General features: G+C 41.8%; 1 protein-coding gene across 2 annotated transcripts in view; it reads right to left on the bottom strand.

Annotated features, from left to right (window-relative positions):
- The window catches only part of CDH11 (cadherin 11), a 159,347-nt gene that overhangs the window by 46,846 nt on the left and 86,125 nt on the right, over window positions 1-26,376 (bottom strand). The gene's annotated exons all lie outside the window — the stretch shown is intronic.

Below are 26,376 nucleotides of genomic sequence, written 5' to 3'. Positions count from 1 at the left end.
ACTAATAAATTAATAATAATAATTATTAAAATGAATTCATATTCATTCCTAAACTATTAATTATACTGTATACACATATTTTACAATAACTATACAATTCTATTTATCCTTAATTTATTATATTATTTCCCATATTTTCTCGCATATATATATTTCTATTCATACATGCAGAACGAGGAATCAACTAAAATGTCTGACACTCATAATTTTGATATTATAGATGAAAATCTATTACAGTCAAAGTGGCAATTCACCAGCCTGCCATTCGGTCAATCCTCAGCCCCTTGGTGCTTTACAAAATGATTGAAACCAGTAATTGCTATTTTGAGGGCTCCAGGAGTTTGTCTTATAGTATATTGGACAATATTCTCATCATGGCCGATTCTTTAAATCTCATTCATCTTCACTTACATTGGACACTAACCTTACTTACCAATCTTGGATTTCTAATCAATCTCGAGATGTCAGTTTTCAAACCTTCAAAAGAAGTGGAATTTTTAGGATTCTTGGTCAATACTCAATCAGCCATACTGAGTCTTCCCCCCAAAAATGTAAAATTATTTTGAGTTCAATACAATCCATTTTGAACAAACAATAAGTGTCCCTATGAGCCATTGCTCATATTGTAGGATTATGTTCTGCTTCCATTTAAGCAATCTTCCCCGCACCTATTCACTACAGGGCACTTCAAGGCTCAACATTTGAGAAATGGCTTGGGTTATTCAGATGAGATATCCCTTACTTTAGATACCAAAGAAGAACTTCTATGGTGACTTCATCATATCCAGGCTTAGAATGGCATCATTGATCATAGAATCCAATGCCAGTCGTCTGCTCACTGCAGTTCCCTTTCCACAGGAGGAAAATGATCCGAAGAAGAATCCCTTCTTCATGTCAACTGTTTAGAACTCTTGGTGGGTTCTTTTGCCCTCAAGAGTTTTGCCAAAGACAAGTCACATTGTTGGATTCTGCTGTGGATGGAAAACATTGCTGTGGAACAATACATCAATCGACTAGTAGATACCAAATCGGAAATGTTAACCAATATTGCAAAATATTGTTGGCACTTTTGTCTGAATCAAAACATTATTTTGAAATCAGAATACCTCCCAGGTTTGTCCAACTCAATAGTGGACTGGAACTCTCGTTTCCTAATCAACAACAGCAATTTGAGTCTAGATCCTCTTGTTTTCAATCAACTCAGTTCTCTCTAGGGTCCCCTTCATCTAGACTTGTTCACATCCTGTCTGATGAATCGCCAACTTCCGTGATTATTCAGTTGGTGTCCTGACCCAGAATCTTTCGGCCCAGATGCATTACTTCAACTTTGGCCATCAGAGACCGTTTATGCATTTCCACCATTTGCATTATTTCCGAGAATTCTCCTATTACAAAATTACAGAAATCGACAATTGTCTATATAACCTCTCTTTGGCTGACCAAATATTGGTTCCCTCAGATTCTGGGATGTCTATAGATTGTCCTTGCATCACACCAATACATCAATCCAACCTATTAGATCTGTCAGGGAATCCACATTCACTGATTTTGTCGACACATTGTCTATAGTAGCCTGGTTTATCTCAGGTCATCAGAACCTGTTTTAGATCTTTCACAATCAGCTAGAGATATCCTATTGGACGTGTGGGCTCCGGGTACATCAGCTTACAGATAAGCCTGGAAAATTTGGTCTAATTGATGCATACAACGGGATTTGGATCACATACATGCATCTATAATACAAGTCATCAATTTCCTTTCAGATTCTTTTGATGTGGGTAAATCTATCGTAATATTAATGTATATCGTTCAGCCATCTCTCTTTACCAGTGCACACTTTACCGTTAGGAAAACACCCTGTAATGTGCAAGTTATTGAAAGGTGTTAAATAAAGAAGACCCTCTGCTCCTTGATATAAATCTACTTGGATGCCACGGTAGTCTTAAAATTGATCAATTCATTGGGAGATAATGATTCCATACGATTAAAATTATCTTCTAAACTCACAATGTTATCATGTCTCATTTCTTGTAAGAGTCTCAAACGTTAGAGCTTTAGATATTTCTCACAGACAATTTTCCCCTCAAAGAGTTATATTCTTCCATAATTAAACAAACTAAGACTAACCTTTGCACGTTTTTTTACCCAGCTTTTCCTCTTCAAGAAAATGTATACGTTGGTTGCTTGAAGTCTTACTAACTAAAAATGGAAACTCTTATGAGATGCTTTACTTCTCTATGACTCATCTTCTTTTGCAGACCTCATTTACCGGTATCTTCTTCAACTTTATCTAGGTGGATCAGACAAGTCATGTCTCTAGTAGGTATTAATACTTCCATTTTTGGGGCCCATTCAACTAGAAGTGCCATGTCCACTAAAGTTAGACAAGCAGGAGACTCTTTGGCACAGATATTGAAAGCTGCTTATTGGCCATCAGAATCCACATGCAAAACTTCTTATTTTAGACCCACACGTTTTTATATCTTTATTTTAACTATAGATTTAGGATTGTATTTTATATGCATAAGCTTTAAACAAGCATAATGTAAGTCTCCTGTCTTGTTATAAAATTGGTTCCAGTTCCGTTCATTCTGTTTTCAAAATAAGAACTTCAATTTAATTTTATTCTCATCTACTACTTCATCAAAGAAAGAGGAGGGGCTTTGCCTGAGGGGTCCTTATATTCACCTGTACTGTACCATTACTGATTCAATACTGGACTTTATGTACTGCTTCAACTTTTTTTCCTTGTTTACTGTTTATTAGCTCTTTGTTTGCTGCTATCAATTCACTAAAGAAAGAATTCTGTATAATGCTCGTCTCTTCTCTTTAATAAAATCTATATTTTCCATCACCAATGGTAGGAAAATCTCCAATTGTGATTGTCATTCCATTCCATTCCATTCCAAGTGACTCCATTTTTTTCTATTGGTGTTTGCATTCATTTAAATGGAACAATTCACAATCATCCAGTGTCTCAATTTTGACGACGGATGGTTGGATACACCAGACGGCACCAGACAGGAGAATGCTGCTTGCTGCATTCCCCTGTCCGGCATCCAAAACAATGGATGCCAGTAGCCATACAACTGATGATAACTGATGCACGTTGTCATCAGTTATGGCATCAGTTGCGTCAAGATCTAGACTGAGTTCACCAATGCCGGACATATGTGAACCCAGTCTAACACAGGCTAAAATATTTTGCATCCAGAGTAAAAAAAAAAAAAAAAAAATTAACTAATACTGTCATGCATCCTACATACATCAGAGACAGCAAAATGTATAAAAATATCTATTTGACCAGTTTCGCACTAGCAGATTTTAGATTCATGTCTGTTTTTGCTGTCCATAATACAAAGCTAATATTAATCTATATAGCTATTTACATGACAAATCTATATAGCTATTTACGTGCAAAATACTTGCATACTTTGATGGAAGGGAACCTGTCATTAGATTTTATCATGCACTAGCTGAATACCCGGCGTTGCCCAGTTTTTCCTTCCTAATCCTTGTTGGGGAGGAAAATAAACAAAGGAGGACGCTTTTGACTTCATATCCCGTCCTCATATATTCTTGTCATATCCCAACCCCATATCCTGTCCTCATATCCTGACCTCCTATCCCATCATCATATCCCATCCTCACATCTCGTCTTCATATCCCGACCTCCTATCCCGAACTCTTATCCCAACCTCCTATCTCGTCCTCCTATCCTGACCTCCTATCCCATCCTCCTATCCCGACCTCCTATCCCGACCTCCTATCTCAACCTCCTATCTCAACCTCCTATCTCGACCTCCTATCCTGACCTCCTATCTTGTCCTCCTATCCCATCATCCTATCCCGACCTCTGGCTAATGTCTCGATTTTACATCAGTTTTGAGGGTTAGGTAATGTCATTGTTTACATCTACCACAGGAGTGAACCCATATTGTGGTCCACAAGTGTAGGTCCTCCACTCCAATGTAGGTGCACAACTGCCCTTTGGTTTGGAGCACCTCCTTTCACCATAGACCACATTAATGTAAATATATAAGGAAACTATACTTACCTAGTCCTGCTGCTCTGGCTGTAATCGTGCCCTCTGATCCTGATTGAAAGTCTGGGTACAGTCCATGTAAGCACTCTGCTCTGTCTGATTATGGAGCAGAGAGGTGACCAATTCTGTCAATCAGGCTGAGGGGGCGGGATTGCAGTCCGAGAAGACGGGACTATGTGAGTATAGCTTCTCGCCTTGGAGACTACTATGGTGAGGAAGAAGATTTTACCATATATAACACGTTGTGTTATAGAGTGTCCTAGAGAGTTTGAGCACCCAAGCACCAACCAACTGCTAGAATGATCTGGGATAAGACTACACTAAGCACATTGTCTTAATGCTTTGTGCAAGGAAACAGCCTCATAATGTGCTTTATGGGGAGATCTCGGCATATGCACAGAGAGCAGAGGGATGCAGCTCTCAGTTGCATGCTTATCCCTGTTAGTTTTTCCCCCAGGCCATGACAAATTAAAACTTTTGACATGTCCGTAGGACATGACCTTTATTAAAAAAAAAAAAAATTCTACAGCCAACAACTGGCAGAAATATAGGATGGGAGAATCATAGCAAATACAAAAATGATGCCCTTTTCAATGTTCACTCGACATCATCACTCTCCACACTGGACAACAGGTCCTTGGAACCCACATTCTATTTTTGTGACTCACCTGAATAGATCACACCCTATCCAAATTGACAAGGCTAATCTAAAATGTGATCCCTCTATCCACGGCCCAAAAAATAGCTGCATGAATTTCCCTAATGCCTTCACACTTAAATAATATAATGAATTATACCACTTAGAAGTCAATGACAATTTAACAAGCAGATTTAAGTTCCGCATAGTCTCCTTCTACATATAAAGTCTGCATGTCTCAAATTAACACTGACTGACCGAGTTTAGAGATGATTTCGCTGATAAACATTTCCCTGACATCCAACTGAGAATAAGCACCAAAACAATCAAAACCCAGAAATAAAGCAGTATGGGACGGCTGAATATTGTATAAATGATTCAATCTATTTACTCCAGCCCTGCGGGAGGCCAGCAAGGTCTTGTATGGCAAATACTTGCATGATCTAAGTAATCATTGTTGTAAGCACAACCTATTTTCATAAATACTAAAGCCTCTTGAATCTTCTGAAATTCTCAATCTGTACGGTGTTATTAAAACTGAAGGTAATTGATTACATTCTTGATGCTACTGAAAAATATATTTTATTGAGAATAATTTAAAGCGAATCTCTACCTTTTATCATCATGTCGTTTTTAGGTCCTACATTCTGTGCTGGTTAATTTCTTCATAAATCTTTACAGCATTTGGAGCTCTATTTTTCAGATCAGACCTATAAATCCCCTGCATAGACTTTTATTATGGAGTTCAATGTATAACAGAATGTAGTAGCAGTTCGCTTTAATGCTCCTTCTAGTGGTAGCAGCAAGCCACCAGGATGTTTACTTTGGAATGTATCATAAATCAGAAATTTGTATATATATATATATATATATATATATATATATATATATATATGTCTTTGTGGAAACTTCAGCACCGGATGGCTCAGGTGTGGTGCAATGTAACCCCCAGTGTGCCAAACTGGATCCACATAAACATTTCTCCACTTGGAAACAGCACCCAACACGAAGTCCAGCTTTAAAGGGGTTCTCCGGTGCTTAAACATCTAATCCCCTATCCAAGGGATAGGGGATAAGATGCCTGATCGCGGGAGTCCCGCCGCTGGGGACCCCCGGGATCATGCACACGGCATCCTGTTTGTAATCAGTCCTCGGAGCGTGTTCGCTCTGGGACTGATTACCGGCGACTACATGGCGGCCGGCGTGTGACGTCACGCCTGCGCCAGCGTGTGACGTCACGCTCTGCCCCTCAATGCAAGCCTACGGGAGGGGCCGTGATAGCTATCACGCCCCCTCCCGTAGGCTTGCATTGCGGGTCGGAGCGTGACGTCACACGCCGCCGCTGGGGACCCCCGGGATCATGCACGCGGCACCCCGTTTGTAATCAGTCCCCGGAGCGTGTTCGCTCTGGGACTGATTACCGGCGACTACATGGCGGCCGGCGTGTGACGTCACGCCTGCGCCAGCGTGTGACGTCACGCTCTGCCCCTCAATGCAAGCCTACGGGAGGGGCCGTGATAGCTATCACGCCCCCTCCCGTAGGCTTGCATTGCGGGTCGGAGCGTGACGTCACACGCCGGTGCAGGCGTGACGTCACACGGCGCCCGTCCTGTAGTCACCCGTAATCAGAACCGGAGTGAACACGCTCCGGGGACTGATTACAAACGGGGTGCCGCGTGCATGATCCCGGGGGTCCCCAGCGGCGGGACTCCCGCGATCAGGCATCTTATCCCCTATCCTTTGGACAGGGGATAAGATGCTTAAGCACCAGAGAATCCCTTTAAGTGCAAGCTATATGGTCTTTATTGCATCATGATATACAATGCGACGTTTCGGCTACAAGCCTTTTTCAAGCATGCAAAACGTTGCATTGTATATCATGATGCAATAAAGACCATATAGCTTGCACTTGCCACCAATTGTGCAAGTTCTCCTACGTAATTTCCAGCATAGGTATACCTCAACTATGAGAGACATAATAATAAAAAAAAATAATCCATAACATCACATTGTCTGATTTTTAAAGAATGTATTTGCAAATGGTGGTGGAAAATAAGTATTTGGTCAATAACTAAAGTTAATCTCAATACTTTGTTATATACCCTTTGTTGGCAATGACAGAGGTCAAATGTTTTCTGTAAGTTTTCACAAAGTTTTCACACACTGTTGCTGGTATTTTTGCCCATTTCTCCATGCAAATCTCCTCTAGAGCAATGATGTTTTGGGGCTGTCGCTGGGCAACACTGACTTTCAACTCCCTCCAAAGGTTTTCTATGGGGTTGAGATCTGGGGACTGGCTAGGCCACTCCAGGACCTTGAAATGCTTCTTACAAAGCCACTTCTTTGTTGCCCAGGTGGTGTGTGTGGGATCATTATCATGCTGAAAGACCCAGCCACGTTTCTTCTTCAATGCCCTTGCTAATGGAAGGAGGTTTTCACTCAAAATTTCACGATACATGGCCCCATTCATTTTTTCCTTTACACGGATCAGTCGTCTTGGTCCCTTTGCAGAAAAACAGACCCCAAAACATGTTTCCACCCCCATGCTTCACAGTAGGTATGGTGTTCTTTAGATGCCACTCAGCATTCTTTCTCCTCCAAACACGACGAGTTGAGTTTTTACCAAAAAGTTCTACTTTGGTCTACTTTGGTTTCATCTAACTATATGAAATTCTCTCAATCCTCTTCCGGATCATCCAAATTCTCTCTAGCAAACTTCAGAATGTACTTCCTTAAGCAGGGGGACATGTCTGGCACTGCATGATTCGAGTCCCTGGCGGCATAGTGTGTTACTAATGGTAGCCTTTGTTACTTTGGTCCCATTCTCTGCAGGTCATTTACTAGGTCCCCCTATGTGGTTCTGGGTTTTTTGCTCACCGTAATCATTTTGACACCATTGAGTGAGATATTGCATGGAGCCCCAGATCAAGGGAAATTATCAGTGGTCTTGTATGTCTTCCATGTTTTAATAATTGCTCCCACAGTTGATTTCTTCACACCAAGCTGCTTGCCTATTGCAGATTCAGTCTTCCCAGCATGGCGCAGGTCTACAATTTTGTTTCTGGTGTCCTTCAACAGCTATTTGATCTTGGCCATAGTGGAGTTTGGAGTGTGACTGAGGTTGTGGACTGGTGTCTTGTATACTGATAACAAGTTCAAACAGGTGCCATTAATACAGGTAACAAGGAGACTCTAAGAAGAAGTTACAAGTCTGTGAGAGCCAGAAATCTTGTTTGTTTGTAGGTGACCAAATACTTGTTTTCCACCATAATTTGTTGATGTATACCTATGATGAAAATTGCAGGCCTCTCTACTCTTTTAAAGTAGGAGAACTTGCACAATTGGTGGCTGACTAAATACTTTTTTGCCCCACTGTTTATATATATATATATATATATATATATATATATATATATCATATTATGTATTATATTATGTTAAGAAATGCATTAGCAAATAATTTGGAACCTATTTAGATAAAGGGATTTAGAAGTAAAAGTTTCAAAACTATTATGTAAATTTGTTAATGTATATTGACCTATTCTGAAGACATCCCCAAATCCCTGCATTAGAGATGATGAGATAACAGCAGCCTGAAAATTACCTGAGGTTACTCCTTGTTACTCTTGTGCTAAAGAGATTACATTTTTTAATATGATAGAATGGCTATTGAGATCTTCCCATCACCAATATAATCGAGTAGAAGAATGGCTGCTGCCATCCTTCCTCTCGCTCCTGGTTCTCTTACACCAAAGTCTGACTGGCCAACAGTATCAGAGGATCCTCCAGTGGGATTATGCTCTGCCAATAAACTGACTCTGGAACCCTTATACTATACAAAGCTGATTTAAAGGGTACCTGTTATTTGCAAAATCTTTTTATATAATGTAGATAATTACATTATATGTATATTTGTAATATACATTGGTTAAAAAAGTGTATACTTTTGGGTCAAAAAATCCTGGCTTGTCCCTACATCTGTATCTCTGTTCATTGACCAAATACAGGAAGTGTGGTTGGACAAGCAGGGCTTGACTGAGGAGAAGTATAGCTATGTGGACTGAGGACAAGCAGGTCTCTGTGCACTAAATGACAAGCAGGGCTCTGTACACTGAGGACAAGCAGGGCTCTGTACACCGAGGACAAGCAGGGTCCTGTGCACTGAGGACAAGCAGGGCTCTGTACACTGAGGACTAGCAGGGCTCTGTGGACTGAGGGTAAGCAAGGTTCTGTGCACTGAGGACAATCAGGTCTCTGTACACTGAAGACAAGCAGGGCTCTGTGCACTGAGGACAAGCAGGGATCTGTGCAGTGTAGACAAGCAGGGATCTGTGCAGTGTAGACAAGCAGGGTTTTGTGCACTGAGAACATGCAGGGCTCTGTGCACTGAGGCTCTGCGACACGCTCCCAGCTCACACAGCAGGCTGACTGACAAGCCTGCACAGAGCCATACATTATATAAAAAGTTTTAGCAAATGACAGGTACACTTTACAGACAATTTCTTGCAGATTGGACAAGATTTTGGGTTGAACCACAAATAATCTATTAGAATAAATAGATGTTATAATTTAAGATGTAACTTGTTGTACACTAGAGATGAGCGAACCTTTGAAAAATTCGATTCAGCCGATTTGCCGAATTTTCCCAAAAAATTTGGTCCAATCTAATAACTGCTATTTCTGGATTAAAGAGAGCCTCGATAGGGGCGTATAACACGTTGCTTTGTTCTAACACGCATATGGAGTGTGCTGGGGTAGTGAAATAATACTGTTATTCAAAATAACATGCAGATTACAGGCATCGCTTTTAGAATCAAAGCCGCAGAGCTACAGTGCCTGGAGGTGGCATCAGTATGAGGAGACCATGTTGTGGCTGAATGACACAGCATGGATGTGTAAGCAGCATGAGGAGACCATACAGTGGCTAAATGACACAGTGTGGATGTGTTGGCAGCATGAGAAGACCATATAGTGGCTGAATGACACAGCTTGGATGTGGCTGAAGTATGAGGAGACCATATAGTGGCTGAATGACACAGCGTGGAGGTGTTGGCAGCATGAGGAGACCATATAGTGGCTAAATGACAATGCATGGAGGTGTTGTCAGCATGATGAGACCATATAGTGGCTGAATGACACAGCTTGGATGTGGCTGAAGCATGAGGAGACCATATAGTGGCTGAATGACACAGTGTGGAGGTGTTGGCAGCACGAGGAGACAATATAGTGGCTGAATGACACAGCCTGTAGTTGGCAGCAGCAAGAGTAGACTCTAGGGTTTTGCAATCCCTAAGATTAAAAGATGAATTTTGAAATTTAAATTGAAGATTTAGGGTAGCTAATGTTACCATCAAAATTTTTAGGCCCAGACCTAAGCCCAGCAGCATCAGTAAACCATAAACTGGCTGAATCACGCAGCCTGGAGTTGGCTGAAGCATGAGGAGACCATATAGTGGCTGAATGGCACAGCCTGGAGTTTGCTGAAGCATGAGAAGAGACCATATAGTGGCTGAATGGAACAGCCTGGAGTTGGCTGAAGCATGAGGAGACCATATAGTGTCTGAATGGCACTGCATGGAGTTGGCAGCAGATGAGGAGACAATAGGGCCTCACAATCTCTAAGAATAAAGTATAAATTTTGAAATTTCCATTGAAGATGTATGGTACCATAGTGCTACCCAAGACATATATAAGTAATAGGCCCAGCATCATCACTAAACCATGTAGTTGCTGAATGACACAGACTAGAGCTGGCTAAGCATCAGTAAACCATATATTGGAAGAATGGCACAGCCTGGAGGTGGCTGAAGCATCAGTAAAACATATATAAGATGAATGGCACAGCCTGGAGGTGGCTGAAGCATGAGGATACCATATAGTGGCTGCATGAGAAAGCCAGGAGATGGCATCAGGAGTCCTGAAAGTGACCCTAAGGCAAGGAATTTCTGAAACTGGGGACCAGCACCTTAATTATGTTTTACAGTATCCATGGCAGCACAATGAGAGAGCCTGGAGGTGGCAGCATCAGCATGAGGAGACCATAGAACAGCACAATTAGAGAGCCTGAAAGTGCCAGCATCAGCATGAGGAGACCATATGGTGGCACATTGACAGTGCCTGGAGGTGGTAGCATCAGCATGAGGAGACCACAGAGCAGCACAATTAGAGAGCCTGGAGGTGGAAGCATCAGCATGAGGAGACCATATTGTGGCAAAATGACAGAGCCTGGAGGTGGTGGCATCAGCATGAGGAGACCATAGAGCAGTACAATGAGAGAGCCTGGAGGTGGCAGTATCAGCATGAGAAGACCATATGGCGGCACAATGACAGAGCCTGGAGGTGGTAGCATCAGCATGAGGAGACCATATGGTGGCACAATGACAGAGCATGGTGGTGGTAGCATTAGCATGAGGAGACCATAGAGCAGCAGAATGAGAGAGCCTGGAAGTGGAAACATCAGCATGAGGAGACCATATGGCAGCTCAATGACAGAGCCTGGAGGTGGTAGCAGCAGCATGAGGGCTGAGGTTTGAGTCTGAGGAACCCACCGACTGTTGACTGGGGGTGTCAGATGTCACTTGGGATGAAGTGGATGACCAAGTGAACCTTACTTGGGATGAAGTGGATGACCGAGTGAACTGATCAATCACGGCTGCTGGGTTGCTGGTCGCGACATGACTGCCAGCTGACAATGGGAGCTCAGACCTCTCGCTGCGACTCCGGCTGCCAACCACCCCTACTCTGCTGTGAACTCTGCCTGTGCCTGATGAATTTAGGCCTCTGCCACTCCTCTGTGCACATCCTGGCACTATTCTGCCTTACATACTTATTGCGTATATGAGGGGGAGTACAATATGCTTCACTACGCTTAAAACAGTATTTGTGTAGAACAGCAGCAGGTGTATACTATTGGTTGTCCTTTCACAGTATCTAGGCCCTTGACAGATTAACAGGTTTAAAATAGTACACTTCTTAGTGGTAGGTACGCCCTTATGAGGGCAGAAAAATGCTCTACAGTACGCTTAATATAGGTATTGGACCTCTGCCTGCGCCTGATGAATTTAGGCCTCTGCCACTCCTCTGTGCACATCCTGGCACTACTCTGCCTGACATACTTATTGCGTATATGAGGGGGAGTACAATAAGCTTCACTACGCTTAAAACTGTATTTGTGTAGAACAGCAGCAGGTGATTACTTTTGGCTGTCCTTTCACAGTATGTAGGCTCTTGACAGATTAACAGGTACAAAATATTACACTTCTTAGATGTAGGTATGTGATATGCACTTATGAGGGCAGAAAAATGTGCTACAGTACGCTTAACCTGTTCAGGACCCATGTCGTACCGGTACGTCATGGGACCCTGGTAGTTAAGGACCAATGACATACATGAACGAACACTACATACTCCCCCACACACACACCCTCCCCCCCAACGCCACTGCCCCCCCCCCCCCCGCCGCTGTAGAAAAAATGGCGATGGCGCGCCAGTCATTTTTGGCGGCGGAGGCATATGCTTTTTTTTGTCTTCGACTCCGAATCGGTCAGTGAGGACGAGGAAGATCCTACATTCCTGTGTTCTTCTCGTCCTCCTCATCATCTAGTACTGATGATTAGTCCCCTGTACGGTGGCGGAAACGCCGTCAGACGAGGCCAAGCACCTTCCATGATAGTGGCCCAGTGGCCGGCACTAGTACGAGCAACAATGCCGCTCGTAATAGGAGTCCGACCCCCCCAGACAAGTTTACCAGAGCCCCCTTCCGGTGAACCTGTCTGGAGACCCCCAGAGGCTTATCAGCCACAGGTTCCGGAGTTGGTTGGCGACTCTGGAAACTAGATTGACAATTCTGGATTCACTGAAATTGACTATTTCAGTAATTTTTTCAGTGACAGTTTTGTCAATCTAATGGTGGAGCAGACTAATCTGTATGCCCAGCAGGTCATCGCCCACCATCCAGATTCTTTTTTGGCCATGTCCAATGAATGATACGCCATTGATGCAGCAGAAATGAGGACATTTTGGGGCCTCGTGCTGCATATGTGCCTGGTCAAAAAGCCCAGTGTAAGACAGTACTGGAGCGGGGACATCTTCTCCCAGACCCTGCTTTACAGTATGGTCATGACACAGAAGCGGTTCGAGGCCATTCGGAAATGCCTCCATTATGCAGATAATGAGGCATGTCCACCCCGAAGTGATCCCACCTGTAACCTCCTTTACAAAGTGAGTCCGATCATTGATCACTTTGGGGCTAAATTTTTGGAGGCCTACGTACCGCAGGGAGCTCTCGGTAGATGAGTCTCATATCAGTTTTAACTCATATTCCGCCAGTATATTCCCTAAAAAGCGGGTGCGGTATGGCGTAAAGCTCTACAAACTTTGTGAGAGTACCTCCGGGTACACTTGCAAGTTTAGAGTATTTGAGGGACGAGATTCCCGTATTGAACCCCCAGATTGTTCCTCCACTCTGGGTGTTGGCGGGAAAATCGTTTGGGACCTTGTGCACCCATTGCTAAATAAGGGTTACCACGTGTACGTGGAAACTTTTATACCAGCATCCCTCTGTTCACATCCCTTGCCGCCAGATCCACGTCCGCTTGTGGGACCGTGCGGAAAAACCAAAGAGGCCTCCCTCTAAATTTGATCCAGACACCTATGCCCAAGGGTGAGTCCCGTGCCCTTACCCATGAAAACCTGTTGCTGGTCAGGTATAAGGATAAGAGGGATGTCCTTATGCTAACCACAATTCATGGTAATGGCAGCTCACCTGTCCCTGTGCGAGGTACCACAACACCGGTCCTCAAGCCCGACTGTATTCTGGACTACAATCAGTATATGGGGGGAATTGATCTTTCTGATCAAGTCCTCAAGCCATACATGACGATACGGAAAACACGGGTATGGTACAAAAAGTTGCGGTCTACATGGTACAGGTTGCCACGTACAACTCTTTTGTACTGTTTCAGTACGCTGGCAACACAGGGACATACCTTCAGTTCCAAGAAGAAGTCCTAAAGGTCCTGATCTTTGCTGACAAGAAGTCCTAAAGGTCCTGATCTTTGCTGATTGGGAAAGAGCAGGCCGGACTTCCCAAGGAACTGAAGTTATAGGTGCCAGGATCGTCCCAGGCCAACACTTTCCAGGTGAAGTCCCCCACACTGGAAAGAAGAGACGATTCCAGAAAAGATGCAGCGTATGTCACAAGAGGGGGATACGGAAGGACACAACCACTCAATGTGACACTTGCCCTGATGATCTGGGCCTCTGCATTAAGGATTGCTTCGGGGAGTATCAAACTTCCATGGAGTACTACATTTTCCATTTTCATTTTAATTTTCCATAATTTTACCCCAATGTACCAAGTCCACAGTACATTCCAAGTTTTAACCCCATAAAACCACTAAATAGCCCAAAAAACTATTTTATAAAAAAACAAAAAATAAAAACCTGATAAGACCTCTGGGGGTATTTTTTTCCCAAAATGTGTCATGGGTCACTAAGTCACTATCACCTGGGACTTTTTATGTTGCCTCAAATGTGCAGTGCTCTCTCTCCACCTGAGCAGGGTGCGCATTTGAGGCAACAGGTTAGGGACGGCCACACACATCACATTCCCAGAATGATGATTCAGAGCATAGGGTTTGGGTGGGCATATTTTTAGTTTGGCTATGCTTTGGCCATCATTCTGGGAACATAACCTTTTTATGATTTTACATCCCACTGAACCCCATTTTAGTTATTTAGTGTACCCCATGTAATGCCCCTTGAGGGGGGGGGCAGTGTTCTGGCTCCATAGGCAGCAATGCAGAAGATCAAGGCCCCTGAATGTGCTCCTGCACCTCAGAGACTGGTGTGCACCCTCAGAGCTCCTAACCTCCAGATTTGAGGTATGTTCTTACTCCAAAGAAATGTACTTACAAATTTATGGTGACATTTTCTCCTGTTACCACTTGTGAAAATGAAAAATTTGGGGTGACCCCAGCATTTTATTGTAAAAAAAAATCTAATTTTTCCTCTTCACATCCCACTTAATGAACAGTTATCAAACACCTGTGGGGTGTTAAGGATCACTGTACCCCTTGTTACATTCCTTGAGGGGTGTAGTTTTCAAAATAGTATGCCATGTGGGGTTTTATGCTGTTCTGGCATCATAGGGCATGTTCTACCTAAATGTGACATCCCCCTCCCCCCCCATTTCAGCAAATTTTGCAAATATGACTCCTTCTCTTCTGAGCAGTGTAGTGTGCCCGCAGTGCACTAGACGTCCACACATGGGGTATTTTCATACTCAGAAAAGTTGGGGTTACACATTTTGGGGGGCATTTCTCCTATTACCCCTTGTAAAAATGTTACATTTGGGGAAAAACCATCATTTTAGTGGAAAATCTAAATAAAAAATAATTTACACATCCAAGTCGTCAAACACTGTGGGGTGTTAAGTCTCACTGTACACCTTGTTACCTTCCTTGGGGGGTGACATTTCCAAAATAGTATCCCATGTGTTTTTTTGTTTTTTTGCTGTCCTGGAACCATAGGGGCTTCCTAAATGGGACATGCCCCCCAAAAACCATTTCAGCTAAATTTGCTTTACAAAAGCCAAATGTGACTCCTTCTCTTCTGAGCATTGTAGTACGCCAGCAGAGCACTTGACGTCCACACATGGGATATTTCCATACTCAGAAGAGATGGGGTTACAAATTTTGGGGGGGGATTTTCTCCTATTACCCCTTGTAAAAATGTAAAATTTGGGGGAAAACCAGCATTTTGGTGAAAAAATAAAAATCATTTACACATCCAACTTTAACGAAAAGTCATCAAACACATGTGGGGTGTTAAGGCTCACTGTACTCCTTGTTACGTTCCTTGAGGGGTGTAGTTTCCAAACTAGTATGCCATGTTCGGCATTTTTTGCTGTTCTGTCACCATAGGGGCTTCCTAAATGCGACATGCCCCCCAAAAACCATTTCAGAAAAACTCACTCTCCAAAATCCCACTATCGCTCCTTCCCTTCTGAGCCCTCTAGTGCACCCACAGAGCACTTGACATACACATATGAGGTATTTCCTTACTCAAGAGAAATTGGGTTAAACATTTTAGGAAGATTTCTCTCCTTTTACCCCTTGTAAAAATTCAAAAACTTGGTCTACAAGAATATGCCAGTGTAAAAAATGAAGATTTTGAATTGTCTCCTTCAATTTGCTGCTATTCCTGTGAAACACCTAAAGGGTTAACAATCCCTTTAAATGTTATTTTGAATACTTTGAGGGGTGCAATTTTTATAATGGGGTCATTTATGGGGTATTTCTAATATGAAAGCCCTTCAAATCCACTTCAAAACAGAACTGATCCCTGAAAAATTTTGATTTTGAAAATTTTGTGAAAAATTTGAAATTGCTGCTATACTTTGAAGTCCTCTGATGTCTTCCAAAAGTAAAAATATGTAAAGTTTATGATGCCAACATAAAGTAGACATATTGCATATGTGTATCCATATATAATTTATTTGGAATATCCATTTTCCTTTTAAGCAGAGAGCTTCAAAGTTAAAAAAAATGCAACATTTTCTAAAATGTTGATGTTTTCATCAAATTTTGGAATTTTTCACAAAGAAATCATGAAAGTATAGACAAAATGTTACCTCTAATATAAAGTAGAATATGTCACGAAAAAACTATCTCTGAATCAGAATGAGTGGTAAAAGCATCCCAAAGTTAATAATGCTTAAAGGGACAGTGGTCAGATGTGCAAAAAATGGCCGGATCCTACACTGAAAATTGGCTGGGTCCTTAAGAGGTTAATAAATGTATTGGAGTAAAACACCAGCCGGTGATTACTTTTAGCTGTCCTTTCACAGTGTAGGCCCTTGACAGATTAACAGGTACAAATAAGTACACTACTTAGATGTACGAATGTGGTATGCACTTATGAGGGCAGAAAAATGCGCCACCGTACACTTCAAAAATGATTTAAGTAAAACACCAGAAAGTGATTATTTTTGCCTGGACTTTCACAGTATGTAGGCCCTTGACAGATTAATAAGAACAAAATAGGACACTACTTACATGAAGGTATGTGGTATGCACTTATGAGGGCAGAAAAATGCACTACTGTGTGCTTAATAAACGTATTGGAGTAAAACACTAGCCGGTGATTACTTTTGGCTGCCCTTTCACAGTATGTAGGCCCTTGACAGATTAACAGGCACAAGATATTACACCACTTAGATGTGGGTATGGGGAATGCACTTATGAGGGCAGAAAAATGCGGTACAGTACGCTTAAAAAACATATTTTAGTAGAACACCAGCTGGTGATTACTTTTGGCATTCCTTTCACAGTATGTAGGCCCTTGACAGATTAACAGGCACGAAATAGTACACCACTTAGATGTAGGTATGTGTTATGCACTTATGAGGGCAGAAAAATGTGGTAGAGTATGCTTAAAAATACTTATTTTGGTAAAACACCAGTCGGTGATTAATTTTGGCTATCCTTTCACAGTATGTAGGCTCTTGACAGATTAACAGGCACAAAATAGTACACCACTTAGATGTAGGTATGTGGTATGCACTGATGAGGGCAGAAAAATGAGCTACAGTATGCTTAAAAAAACATGTTTTTGCACAACACCAGCAGAACACAACAGTGCTGCAGCTCTAAAAAGCTGTGTACTGAACACAACATTTTACTCTGTCTACAGACTATTAGGAATGGACTCCTGGGTATTATACTGTCTACAGACTAGTATAACCAGCAGATGATTTGTTGTGGAACAAAGACACAGAATTGAGCTGAAAAATTATTCCTGCCTCCTCTGCTAAGGTTTATGAGGTTGAGGCAGCTACTTAAAATGTATGAGGCAGCACACAGCTCTCTGCCCCTCTCTGTAATACAATGCTGAAGAAAGTAATTGGGAGATAATGGCTGCAGTAAAAATCATTTTCAGTGAAAAAAACACTGCTCTCTGTCCAGCAGAACGCTGATGTAATTAGGATGTGAAACACTGTTGGAATAAGCTTTTCCGTGTAACACACACACAGCGATGTCCATCCAATCTCTATGCAGTGTACTGAATTATATAACCATCCGCAAAAAGGCTGCTGAATATATAGGGCTGTGACATCACAGGGGTGACTGGCTGTGATAGGCTGCATCCTGCATGTGATTCAGGGTCATCACGCTTACTTCCCTTCCCGCCTTGCCTTCCCAGCATTTCTTGCCCCATCTACTGATATCTGGATCCGCCATTTTAGATGCCCTGGAGCCTGGACCACAGGAAATTGAGTTTAATAAAGTGATTTGCGCGATAGAGTGGTGGCAATATTTGCATTCGTTGCTAATCGAATATTTCAGGAAATTTGTAACGAAATCGGGTTCATCAGCTTCGATTCGCTCATCTCTATTGTACACATTCTGTACAGTACAGTAAGCCATCACAAAACCTTTTTTCTGGGGAGCATGAGGCAAGACAGCCTGACAATGCATTACTCTGCATTTCCCAGAAGCAGAGATCTGCATAGCAGCAGAGGAGAGGAGATGCCGACATGTGAATGTTTTATAAAATGTTATTATCATGTAAAAGAAACATAATTCTCTGCAGTGGTTTATTTCAGCTGGACAAATCAATGTGTCCACTTATTCTATTCAACATTTTAGATAATTAATTGTGCAATTATGTCAATATCTGTTTACAGCACCCAGAAAGAGCTATAGGGTTGTAGCTTGTAGACAGAGATACATGTGCCCTGGGTACCAGAGAGTACCAAAAAGCAATCCCCATGAATGCCAAACGAGGCCACTACATTGCTCAAGGCCTTGAGGCTATTCTACTATAACAGACAGCATATCCAAGGTCTGTCCTACACACTCACACACACACACACATATATATATATATATATATATATATATATATATATATATATAAATAAATATAAATATATATATATATATATATATATATATATATATATATATATATATTAGGATATCCTCTTCAGGGACCTCAGTCTATTTTGAAAACAGGGCTCCGTGTTTCCCATATATTTGCAGAATTTGCAAAGAAGAGAGAAGAGGGATAATCAGACCACAATTCCAATGTACATTTATATATATATATATATATATATATATATATATATATATATATATATATATATGTGTGTGTGTGTGTGTGTACTAGCTGAGTACCCGGCGTTGCCCGGTTTTTCCTTCCTAATCCTTGTTGGGGAGGAAAATAAACAAAGGAGGAAGCTTTTGACTTCATATCCCGTCCTCGTATATTGTTGTCATATCCCGACCTCCTATCCCGCCATCATATCCTGACCTCCTATCCCGACCTCCTATCCCGTCCTCCTATCCTGTCCTATCCCGTCCTCATATCTCAACCTCCTTTCCCGTCCTCCTATCTCCACCTCCTTTCCCGTCCTCCAATCCCAACCTCCTTTCCCGTCCTCCTTTCCCATCCTCCTATCCCGTCCTCCTATCCCGTCCTCCTATCCTGTCCTCCTATCTCGTCCTCCTTTCCCGTCCTCATATGTCGACCTCCTTTCCCGTCCTCCTATCCCATCCTCCTATCCAGTACATCTATCCAGTCCTCCTATCCCAACCTCCTATCCCGTCCTCCTATCCCAACCTCCAATCCCGACCTCCTATCCCCTCCTCCTATCTCGACCTCCCATCCCGTCCTCCTATCCCGACCCGTAATATGTGTACCAGTTATTGAAATATCTCCAGCCGTACGGAAGTTATGTGGGAACCTACATTTCCCTTTCATTTGAATGGGACTTTAAACAAAAACCCTGACCCTCACAAATGGGGGTAGTTAAGGGTTAAATTAACTATCCTATATTTTAAGTGGACATATAAGTAACATGTGACCAAGTATTATCGAAATATCTCCAGCCGTTTGGAAGTTATGCAGTAATATATATTTCCCATTGACTTGTATGGGACTTTAAACATAAACGCCGCCCCTGGCAAATTGGGGTGAGTAAGGGTTAAATCACCTATCCTATGTTTGTTGTTGACATATAAGTAACATGTGTGCCAAGTTTCATGTTAATATCTTTAGCCGTTTGGACGTGATGCTGGAACATACACACATACATACATACGCACACACACCACACACCCACACACACACACACGTTGAGTTTTATATATATATATATATATATATATATATATATATATATATAGATAGATAGATAGATAGATAGATAGATAGATAGATAGATAGATAGATATATTGTGGATGACTAAACAACAGCAACATTATAGTTCAATCAGCCACCTTTTAATAGTCATTCAAAAATCAAATTAGCTACTACACACTATAAAAAACAAAATAGTCAGTGACAAGTGGTTAACACGAAGACATGAAAGCCACAACATAACACTTCAAATCAGAAAGTAATCTCAAATCCTTTTATTTTAAAGATAGTACACATAAGCGTTACACTTTTCCTGCTCACTTATTTTAAGGGGGTATTCCATGAAAAAACTTTTTTTCTTTTCATATCAACTGGCTCCAGAAAGTTAAACATGTTTGTAAATTACTTCTATTAAAAAATCTTAATCCTTCCAGTACTTATCAGCTGCTGAAGTTGAGTTGTTCTTTATATTTTCTGTCTGACAACAGTGCTCTCTACTGACACATCTGTCTGTCCAGAGTAGAAGAGGTTTGTTATAGGGATTTGCTGGTACTCTGGACAGTTCCTGAGACAGACAGAGGTGTCAGCAGAGAGCACTGCTGTCAGACAGAAAAGAACAACTCGATTTCAGCATCTGATAAGTACTGGAAGGATTAAGATTTTTTATTAGAATTCATTTACAAATCTGTTTAACCTTCTGGAGCCAGTTAATATAAAAACAAAAATGTATTTTTTTTTTTTTTTTTTTTTTTTTTATATGCCTTTAATAAGCAATGTATATATTAGGCTAAGTGCAACCAAAAAGAGCCAGTGTGATTACTTGCTATATGTAGAGAAGGAACATACGTATACTCCCTAGAATATATAAATCTGCAATAGACAACAATATGCACTTACAACAATTGTTCCTGCAGAAAAATGTCATAAGAAAAAACAATCTTTATTGAAAATTGATGATAAAAACAACATACATGACATTTACAACAAAAATGGTAGGAACTGAAAATAGGGCGTACTCTGATACCCAGTATAAGGCATAAGGAATATTCACTAATATTAAATTGTAAAAACACTGAATCACAATAGAGTAGAAGCTTCCCCACTACAACTCCCACCGTGCCCTGACAGCCAATAGATGAGCTGACCTCAACTTCTCTCTTGCATGAAGTTATAATTGTTTAACAGAAGTAAAACAAAATCAAACCTATATAAGTTGGGTATCATTTTATTTGTATGAACCTACAAAATTAGGATAAGGTATAATTTTTTTAAATCAATTTAGCCCCACAAATATTTTTTTTCTGGGTTTGCTGTAGATTTTGAGGTGAAATGATTGATGTCATTACAAAATAAAATTGGTGGTGCAAAAAACAACCCTTATATGGGTCTTCAGGTGGAAAATTTAGATGAAAGTGAGGAGGAAAAATAACAAAAGTGCAAAAAAAAAAAAAAAACTGTGGTCCTTAACCCCTTAAGGACCCAGCCAATTTTCACTGTAGGACACGGCCTTTTTTTGCACATCTGACCACTGTCACTTTAAACATTAATCACTCTGGGATGCTTTTACCGTTCATTCTGATTCCGAGATAGTTTTTTTGTGACATATTCTACTTTATGTTAGTGGTAAAATTTTGTCGATACTTGCATCATATTTTGGTGAAAAATTCCAAAATTTTATGAAAAAATTGAAAATTTAGCATTTTTTTTTAACTTTGAAGCTCACTGCTTATAAGGAGAATGAATATCCCAAATAAATTATATATTGATTCACATATACAATATGTCTACTTTATGTTTCCATCATAAAGTTGACATGTTTTTACTTTTGGAAGACATCAGAGGGCTTCAAAGTATAGCAGCAATTTTCCAATTTTTCACAACATTTTCAAAATCGAAATTTTTCAGGGACTAGTTCTGTTTTGAAATGGATTTGAAGGGCCTTTTTATTAGAAATACCCCACAAATGACCCCATTATAAAAACTGCACCCCTCAAAGTATTCAAAATGACATTCAAAAGGTTTGTTAACCCTTTAGGTGTTTCACAGGAATAGCAGCAAATTGAAGGAGAAAATTCAAAATCTTCATTTTTTACACTGGCATGTTCTTTTAGACCCAGTTATTGAAATTTTACAAGGGGCAAAAGGAGAGATATCTTCCTAAAATGTGTAACCCAATTTCTCTCAAGTAAGGACATACCTCATATGTCTATGTAAGGTGTTCGGCGGGCGCAGTAGAGGGCTCTGAAGGGAATGAGCGATTTTGGAGAGTGAGTTTTTCTGAAATGGTTTTTGGGGGGCATGTCACATTTCGGAAGCCCCTATGGTGCCAGAACAGCAAAAAAAAAAAACCTCATTGCATATTATTTTGGAAACTACACCCCTCAAGGCACATAACAAGGGGTCCAGTGAGCCTTAACACCCCACAGGTGTTTGACGACTTTTCGTTAAAGTTGGCCGTGAAAATGATTTTTTTTGTCACTAAAATGCTATTTTTCCCTCATATTATTTTTTTTTTACAAGGGATAATAGGACAAAATGACCCCCAAAATTTGTAACCCCATCTCTTCTGAGTATGGAAATACCCCATGTTAGGACATAAAATGCTTTGCGGGCAAACTACAATGCTCAGAAGAGAAGGAGTCACATTTAGCTTTTGAAAAGCAAAATTTGCTGAAATGGTTTTTGGGGGGCATGTCTCATTTAGGAAGCCACTATGGTTCCAGGACAGCAAAAAAAAAAAGCCACATGACATACTATTTTGAAAACTACACCCCTCAAGGCACGTAACAAGGGGTCCAGTGAGCCTTAACACCCCACAGGTGTTTGACGACTTTTCGCGAAAGTTGGATGTGTAAATTATTTATTTTTCACTAAAATGCTAGTTTTCCCTCAAATTTTTAATTTTTACAAGGGGTAAAAGGACAAAATGCCCTCCAAAATTTGAAACCCCATCTCTTCTGAGTATGGAAATACCCCATGTGTGGACATCAAGTGCTCTGCTGGCGCACTACAATGCTCAGAAGAGAAGGAGCGCCATTGAGCTTTTGGGGAAAAAATAGTTTGGAATGGAAGTCAGGGGCCATGTGCGTTTACAAAGCCCTCCGTGGTGCCAGAACAGTGGACTCCCCCCCACATGTGACCCTATTTTGGAAACTACACCCCTCACAGAATTTAATATGGGGTGCAGTGAGTATTTACACCCCACTTGCGTTTGACAGATCTTTGGAACAGTGGGCTGTGCAAATGAAAAATTACATTTTTCATTTTCACGGACCACTGTTCCAAAAATCTGCCAATCTGCCTGTGGGGTGTAAATTCTCACTGCACCCCTTATTACATTACGTGAGGGGTGTAGTTTCCAAAATGGGGTCACATATTACACATTTATTTTTTTCCGTTTATGTCAGAACCGCTGTAAAATCGGCCACCCCTGTGCAAATCACCAATTTAGGCCTCAAATGTACATGGTGCGCTCTCGCTCCTGAGCCTTGTTGTGCGCCCGCAGAGCATTTTATGACCACATCTGGGGTATTTCCGTACTCAGGATAAATTGCTTTACAAATTTTGGGGGTCTTTTTTTTCCTTTTAACGCTTGTGAAAATAAAAAGTATGGGGCAACACCAGCATGTTAGTGTAAAAAAATAAAAACATTTACACTAACAAGCTGGTGTAGCCCCCAACTTTTCCTTTTCATAAGGGGTAAAAGGAGAAAAAGACCCCCAAAATTTGTAGTGCAATTTCTCCCGAGTACGGAGATACCCCATATGTGGCTCTAAACTGTTTCCTTGACATACGACAGGGCTCCGAAGTGAGAAAGCTCCATGCGCATTTCAGGACTAAATTAGGGATTGCATAGGGGTGGACATAGGGGTATTCCCGAACAGGGTACTTCCAGCTGTTGCTAAATTCCCAGCATGCCTGGACAGTCAGTGGCTGGCAGTTGTTGTTTTACAACAGCTGGAGGCTCCGTTCTGGAAACACTGCCATACAATATGTTTTTCACTTTTATTGGGGGGGACAGTATGAGGGGGTGTATATGTAGTGTTTTACTCTTTATTATGTGTTAGTGTAGTGTTTTTAGGGTACATTCGCACTGGTGTGTTACGGTGAGTTTCCCACTAGGAGTTTGAGCTGCAGCGAAAAATTTGCCGCAGCCCAAACTTGATGCGGGAAACTTACTGTAAACCTGCCCGTGTGAATGTACCCTGTACGTTCATATGGGGGGCAAACCTCCAGCTGTTTCAAAACTACAACTCCCAGCATGTACTGACAGACCGTGCATGCTGGGAGTTGTACTTTTCCAACAGCTGGAGACACACTGGTTGGAAAACCTTAAGTTAGGTTCTGTTACCTCAGTATTTTCCAACCAGTCTGCCTCCAGCTGTTGCAAAACTACAACTCCCAGCATGCACTGATCGCCGAAGGGCATGCTGGGAGATGTAGTTGCAATAGCTGGAGGTATGCAACTACAACTCCCAGCATGCCGAGACAGCTGTTTGCTGTCTGTGCATGCTGGGATTTGCAGTTTTGCAACATCTGGAGGGCTTCAGTTTTAGAGAACACTGCAAAGTGATCTCCAAACTGTGGTCCTCCAGCTGTTGCAAAACTACAAATTCCAGCATGCCCAGACAGCAAACAGTTGTTTGGGCATGCTAGGAGTTGTAGTTTTGCAAGATCTGGAGGGCTACAGTTTAGAGACCACTTTATAGTGGTCTCAAACTGTAGCCCTCCAGATGTTGCTAGGCAACTCAACGTCTTCCGTCGGATCCAGCCGCACGTCATCGCTGACCGCCGATCTCTGTTGCTCGCAGCCTACGTCGCCCGCCCGTATCGGTAAGTGGATCTTCAGCGCCGGTCTCCTTTCGTTCCCCGTTCTGCCCCGCCTATTGTGGGTGGGCAGGACGGGGAAAACGGAAGTTAACCCCCCGCCCCCGATCTTCTATTGGTGGTCATGTCTAGACCACCAATAGCAGGGATAGGAGAGGTGGCACCCCTGCCACCTCACTCCTATGCCTTCAGGGGGATCGTGGGTGTCTTAAACAACCGCAATCCCCCTTATATTCCGGGTCACCGGGTCACTATAGACCCGTAATAACCCGGAATCTCGCAAATCACAAGTGTGAATTCACTTGTGATTTGCCGCGATCGCCGACATGGGGGGGGTCTGATGACCCCCCTGGGCATTTGCATGGGATGCCTGTTGAAAGATTTCAGCAGGCATCCCGGACCGATCCCCGCCCGGCACGCGGCAGGGGCTGGAATTCTCCATGACGCAAACGTCATGGGTCCTTAAGTACCAGGGTGTCATGACGTACGCGTACGTCAAGGGTCCTTAAGGGGTTAAAGGGGTACTCTGGAAAACAATTTATTTTAAATCAACTGTTGCCAGAAAGTTTAACAGATTTCTAAATTGCTCCTATTAAAAAATCTTAATCCTTCCAGTACTTATTAGATGCTGTTTACTACATAGAAAATTCTTTTCTTTTTTAATTTATTTTCTGTTGGCCACAGTGCTTTCTGCTGACACCTCTGCCCATGCCAGGAATTGTCCAGAGTAGAAGCAAATCCCCATAGCAAACCTATCCTGCTCTGGACAGTTCCTGACATGGACAGAGGTGTCAGCAGAGAGCAATGTTTACAGACTGAAAAGAAATTCAAAAAGAAAATAACTTTCTCTGTAGTACACAGCAGCTGATAAGTACTGGAAGGATTAAGATTTTTTATTAAAATTTTTTATAGAAATCTGTATAACGTTCTGGCACCAGTTGATTTAAATAAATTACCCCTTTAAGGGCTAACGCCCTGTTAGCTACCATGCAGGATTTACATTAGCTGGAGTCCCTCTATGAAGGTTTAAAGTAACTGCGCACAGGTATTAAGGTGGCTGTATATATATATATATATATATATATATATATATATATATATTTATTCTAACTAACCCTAGCTCTTTCATTACATTTTTCTGAAGGGGTGGGTATACAGTTGGGTCCAAAAGTATTTGGACAGCTTTTAGAATTATGTCACTATCCAAAAGCTTTTTGACCCAGCTGTTTTAAAGGAAAACTGTCAGATACGGTATTTTCTCCCGCACTATCCACAGTACTGATGGATAGTGTGGAAGACGCTGATTAAAACGAGCCCTACCTTACCCCGATCTGCCCGGCTGTTCGCCCGCAATTGTAGTTTTATTCTATGTGTATATCTTGCTGTAACTGGCACGGGCGGGGCTTATGAATATTTATCCCCCCTCCCTCCAGTTCTCCCTCTCTTCGTTGCTCCTAACAGGAGGGAGGGGGGATGAATATTCATAAGCGGCACTGATGTCAGTGCAGAAGCCCCACCCGTGCCAGTTACAACAAGATATACACATAGAATAAAACTACAATTGCGGGCGAACGGCCGGACGGATCTGGGTAAAGTAGGGCTCGTTTTAATCAGCGTCTCCCACACTATCCACCAGTACTGTGGATAGTGCAGGATAAAATATCTGACAGTTTTCCTTTAACTTTCATTGGAAACATGTCCACCCAATTAGCGGGA

This window comes from Hyla sarda, chromosome 6, assembly GCF_029499605.1.
Source record: "Hyla sarda isolate aHylSar1 chromosome 6, aHylSar1.hap1, whole genome shotgun sequence".
In the NCBI taxonomy this organism is placed as follows: Eukaryota; Metazoa; Chordata; class Amphibia; order Anura; family Hylidae; genus Hyla; species Hyla sarda.
The sequence above is the reverse complement of the archived record's forward strand: the minus strand, read 5'-3'. Positions and strand labels throughout refer to the sequence as shown.